General features: G+C 47.5%; 1 protein-coding gene across 1 annotated transcript in view; it reads right to left on the reverse strand.

Moving 5' to 3' along the window:
• Nucleotides 1-81, reverse strand: part of LOC140190033 (C3a anaphylatoxin chemotactic receptor-like) — a 14890-nt gene extending 14809 nt beyond the window's left edge. Inside the window, exon 1 of the mRNA XM_072246438.1 lies at nt 31-81. The gene's annotated coding sequence lies outside the window, so the exon portion shown is untranslated. The remainder of the gene's footprint in view (nt 1-30) is intronic.
• Nucleotides 82-5796: the final 5715 nt, after the last annotated feature.

A 5796-nucleotide genomic window follows, 5' to 3' on the forward strand; every position in this document is an offset into this window, starting at 1 on the left:
GTGAGTCTTGACTCGAAAGGGTTTAAATACCTGGAAGAAGTTGTGGCGGGCGAAGACGTAGAGCGGCTGCTTGAGGACACTTTTGAAGGAGACAAGCTGATGTGACGTACTGCACACACAGTGGGTGGGATGCTTTAATGGCCAGAACAGGCCTCAAGCAGTGATAAGAAGCCAGAAGACGACAAAGCTCACTTTGTGGAAGTTGGTTAATAACACCAGGAAATTACATTGAACTCACACAGCAGAGAACAAAAAATTGTTTCCCTTATTTATCGGAAGTAGCATAAATAATGGAGTTCTGAGTTTAAACAAGAGCCCTGTGAGCGAGTAATGAGTCAGTGAAAAGGATGTTTCACGATGTGTCCAACTCTGCGAGTGAGTGATGGGACATTCTGCGGTTCCGCTCTGCGTCTGAACCTGGTAATCTATGATGGCACAATGTGTGGGAACTGAACTCTATGCCTGAACTTGAGAGTATGTGATTGGATAGTTCAGAGGCAGCTGCATGTTCGACTCTAGGAGTGAGTTTCTGATGATTTAGGTGCTGCTTCTGTCACAATGGGGGCGCTGGTAGTGGACCCAAATGCAAGACACAGACACTGAAGTACAAGTAACAGGACTTGACTAGAGTAGGGACGTGACAGGATACAGACAAGGAGCAGGGACGTGAACGCAGACATGGGCTAGGACATGGAAAAGAAACAGGGAAACCGGACAAAGAAATATGAACTAGAAGCCCGGGCTTGAACCCCGAGCCAGAGACTCGACAAGGACACAGAACCTGGGTCTTGCCTCGGGCTTGGGCCCCAGAACCAGGCAAGGATATGACATGACTGTAGGACTGGAGGCCGGGGTCTTCAGGCTTGAGGCTTGGAAACAGGCTTGGGGTCTTGAGGCTTGAGGGTTGGAGGTAGGCTGGGGGTCTTGAGACTAGAGGCCTGCACGCTGGGGTCTTGAGTCTTGAGGCAGCAAGCTGGGTTCTTGCGTCTTGAGGCTGCAGGCTGGGGTCTTGGGTCTTGAGACAGAAGGCTGGGGTCTTGGATCTTGAGGCTGCAGGCTGGGGTCTTGTGTCTTGGAATGCGAAGACTGATAACTCGGAGGCTGGAGCTTGGAGACAGACTGGGAACTGTACATCAACATGTAGCCGGGACTTATCCTTCGAAAAGCCGGGACTCATCTTTAACAAGACACCAATATGAGACAGAACAGTACATAGATATAGAGCCTGGACTTATACTTAGACAAGCCGGGACTCAACTTCATCTCTACACCAAGGTTGGACTGGACCATCCGTCGGGTAACGGCAGAACGGCCGGACTTACCCAACAGAGACAAAGACAAGACAAGACAAGACCGTACTCCCGTAGGGAAACGGCAGAACGGCCTGACTTACCCCACGGAAGCGAGGACGCAACAAGACAGAGCCACCCGGAGGACAACAGCAGAACGGCCTCACTTAATCCCACGGAGGCGAGGACAAGACAAGACAGATTCCCCACCCCCCCCCACCCCCCAGGGCAAAGGCAGAACAGCCTGATTACCCCACAGAGACGAGGACAAGAAAAGACAGATCCCTCCACAAGGCAACGGCAGAACGGCCTGACTCAGCCCACGGAGGCAAGGACAAGAAGAGACAAACACCGGAGAACGACAGACAGTTACATCTCTGCTTTGGCGATTGAACTAGACAGTGCTGCAGGGGAAGTATCCAGGCAGAGTCAGGAGAGGGATACAGGCAGAGAGTCAGGCGAGGTATTCAGGCAGAGAGTCAGGCGCGGGGGGAAAAGACAGGGAGGGGAACAGGACAGTCCAGTAGGGAATCCCTGGTTTGCAGAGGTATTTATGTCTCAGCCACAAAACGAGAATCATGTGCCAACAACAGAAACTGGGGAAAACCAGAAACCCTGGAATATGGAACTATGGACCGGACCGTAAACCGGAATACGGACTTTCCAGACCAGACCATGACAACTTCACTCTGTACCGGGCAACAGGTGCACAATTATGGGACGGTGCAGAGAGATCTTCACGGTATGCTCGACGCCTGTAACCTGCGAAGGAGCGGCGCAATGGGAGCTTCCCTCTCTCATTGAAACATGGTTTCTCACATCTAATGACAGGACCCTAAGCGTCCATGTACTGACAGATTCCGCGGCCCAGGTTCATTGGTCCCTGACATTTACAGCAAAATAACTGGAGTGTTTCAGGCCACAATTCGAATCAGAATCAGGTTTATTATCCCCGGCGTGTGTCGGTAACTTTGCACACTTAGCTGCGGCAGTACAATGTAATGCATAATATGGATAATTAATAAATAAATGGATAGGTAGATAGATAGATAGATAGATAAATTAATTACAGTATATGTATGTTGAATAACGCAAAACAGAAATGATATATATTAAAAGGTGAGTTAGTGTTCACGGGTTCAATGTCCATTTAGAAATCAGATGGCAGAGGGGAAGAAGCTGAGTGTGTGCCTTCAGGCTTCTGTACCTCCTACCTGATGGTGTCAATGAGAAAAGGGCATGCCCTGCGTGTTGGGGATCCAGTTAAATGTAATTTGCTAGGGTGACCCCTCCCATCTTATCTGCAGTATCCTGAGAAAGCGGAGCCACTGTCCTTGCTGCTGTATACTTTATCAGAGATGTCGCATTTTGTTTCATTCGTTGAAAGAATTAATGATTAAAATTTACAAAGCTAGGGGTATAAGAATAATCAGAAGCAAAAATAGGAGCGCCACTGTACTGTAGCAGTTAGCGCAATGGATTAGAGCCCAGGCGGTAGGCCGTGGAGCAAGGAGGTACGTTTTCCACGTGATAACGTTAATTTCATCCCGATGCTCCACTTCTTCTTCCTCTTCTTCTTCATCTTGATCTTGCTCTTGTTCTTCTTTGTTGTTGTTATTATTCTTGTTCTTCTCCTCCTCCTCCTCCTCTTTACCCGCCGCCTCCTCCTCCTCCTCTTCCTTCTTCTTCATCTTCTTCTCCTTCTTCTTCTACATTGAACTCAAATAGTTTAGATGCTACAGAACCACGGCTGAGGGAAATGGGTTATGCAAGTACTTTCTTTTCAGCTTACGGTGCTCTAGGTGAGATATAGTTAAATAGGTGGTGGCGGGGGATAAGGCAGATGCATTTCATAATAGTGCGTCACTATTCGGAGATAATATTGCTGAGGCTCGTCCAGTGATGTGCTCTGAGTAGAGCTGAGATAATCATTTCTTTGAGAATGTATTGTAGGCTACCTAATAGTCAATGGGAATTAAACGAACATAACTCCACGGAGATTGCAGATAACTGCAGAAGTTATAGAGTTGCTAGCGTCGGGGACTTTAAATTTTCAGACTGGGTCTGCCATATTGCTATGGATTGAGATGTGGTAGAGTTTGTTTAGTATGATCAAGAAGGTGTGCTCGTGGATCTTTCTGAATTCCGACCAGGGCGAGGAGAAAGCTTGATCCACTCTTGGGAAATGGGGCAGGAGAAGTGACTGCGGTGTCAGTGGGAAAGAATCGTGGGAAATTGGGTAAGAGAAGTTACAGAGTAGGGGGACGCTTTTGGACAGAACCATCACTGAATTCTGGTCAAATTCGTCAAAGAATGGAGCAGATCTTGGGCACAATTTACAGTTATAACTTGAGGGCAAGGTAAATCCTCCTGGGAGGGGGGAGAAGATGGCGACGCGACGGCAGCGCGCGCAGCCACTTCGGTGATGAATATCTGTTATTTTTCAAGTAGGGGACTGTGCGAAATCCTGACTTGATGGAGACAGACGTGAGAGCACAGCGGAACATCTGGAAAACTTCGGAAATGACTGCTTTGCTACTACTGCTACTGTGTGGAAACCGGAAGCTCCGGAGCTGAAGGCCCCGAAATACTCGGCTTTGCGTGTTTCAGCGGCCAGGGAGAGGTCGAAGGCGCTCAACAGAGGATGGCGCTCGGGAGGCTCTATCGGAGAGGCTGCTCGGAAGCTTGGAGTTTTCGAACGGATGGACTCAGGGTCGGCTGGGGTTGGCTGCTTTCAAGGTATCGGCAAGTTGACGGTGCCTGGAGGTTTATGGCAGGGAGTTTCTCCCTTTACCGCCTGCCATCGGGAACTCGGGAGTCGATCGATTCGGGACTTTGAGAACTTTTTTTTACTGTGCCTATGATCTGTTCTTTATCAAATTATGGTATTGCTTTGCACTGCTGTAACTATATGTTATAATTATGTGGTTTTGTCGGTATTAGTCTTTGGTCTGTCTTGTTTTCTGTGACATCACTCCGGAGAAACATTGTATCATTTGTTAATGTTTGTAAATTTCTAAATGACAATAAAAAAGGACTGAGTGTTCTCATAATCTAATCTAATATTACCTATTTTACAGGAACTTGCATAAATTGGTTGGAGTAGCTTCTTTGCAGGCAAAGTGGCGACTGACCGGTGGGTGGATTTTAAACCCGTGATAAGGAGAATTCAAGGTCTGCATGTTTCTGTTAGAGTAAGGGCAAGACGTCAGGGGTAGGGAACCCATAATGAGGAGGTATAATTTGATTAGGTATTTGATGCCTATATTGAGGTCAAGAGGAAAACAGTAGAGAAGATAAAACAGATCAAGACTGAGCTGGCATCTTCTGTTTAGATGCTGGCTCGTATATAAATGAGTACTTTGCAAGGGCAATTTTCAATGAAAGCGAGTGTGTCACAGTGAGATCGCTATGGGCTAATATCGAGAGCATTTTGAGAATAAGGCAGAGTTGGTGTTAAATCTCTTTAAGGGCATTAAGGTGGATATGCCCACAAGCCCTAGAGGATGAAGCAGAGAATATCTGGAGTCCAGCCATCACGGAAGTGAATGGCCCAACATCAGAAGAGGGTTGGGTTGTCACAGAAACCTACTGCGGCGAAGGCACGGGTATTTAGTGCTTTATGGCTTGCATATTTGAACTACTTTCTAACAGCAGCGATTTCGGGCTGATCGGGCGATCTGGCGCGGCTCTGTCTCCGAGAGTGCTCCACGAGGCTGCGATGTTTGGTCTCAGCAACAACTTAACGTCTTGACCATGTCTTCATACTTTTATGTATTGAGTTGCTGCCATATGACTGGCTGGTTAGATGCTTGCATTGTAGAGCAAGACCTAATGCAGTGGCCGCTGAATGCATGTCAACAATTACCTTTATTGGCTCGGCTTCAAAGTTCAAAGTATGGTTATTATGAAAGCATGTATGCAGCACACAGCCTTATAAATTGTCTTCCTTACAGACAGTCCCGAAACAACGAAGAGCCATGCAAGTATCTCGTTCAAAGAAAATCATCAAACATCAAACCAGTGCGCAAGAAATATCACGCACAAGGCAGCATTAAAAAAAATTACGAGCGAAACATAGATAGTCCACGGCTCCTGGTAGAACGTAAAAGGGAGATGTGTGCTGGAGTCTGGTAGACGTCCTGGGTGGTGACTGACTGTCGTCTGTGGCTGAGATAAAGATCAAGTAGGAATTCACAGATCATAGGCACGAAGACCAGTCAGCTCAGTTTGAGGAAGTGTTGTCAACAGCACCATGACCATGTGTCAATCACTGGGGGTCAGACACACACTGAAGCTCCATCGTATAGTATACGAAATGCAGCCAAACGAAATGCTTACACAGTCGCAACGCGACAGCCTGACACCTCTAACGAACGCCCCGACAGAGAGAGTTGAGACATTGGGAAGGTACTTGCTCTGTGTCTGACAATTGCGGTCTTGGATGGACAGTGTGGTGGGAGCTTTACTCTGCATCTGACCCCGACAGTGTGTGATGGACAGTGTG

This window comes from Mobula birostris, chromosome 29 (genome assembly GCF_030028105.1).
Source record: "Mobula birostris isolate sMobBir1 chromosome 29, sMobBir1.hap1, whole genome shotgun sequence".
Lineage (NCBI taxonomy): Eukaryota > Metazoa > Chordata > Chondrichthyes > Myliobatiformes > Myliobatidae > Mobula > Mobula birostris.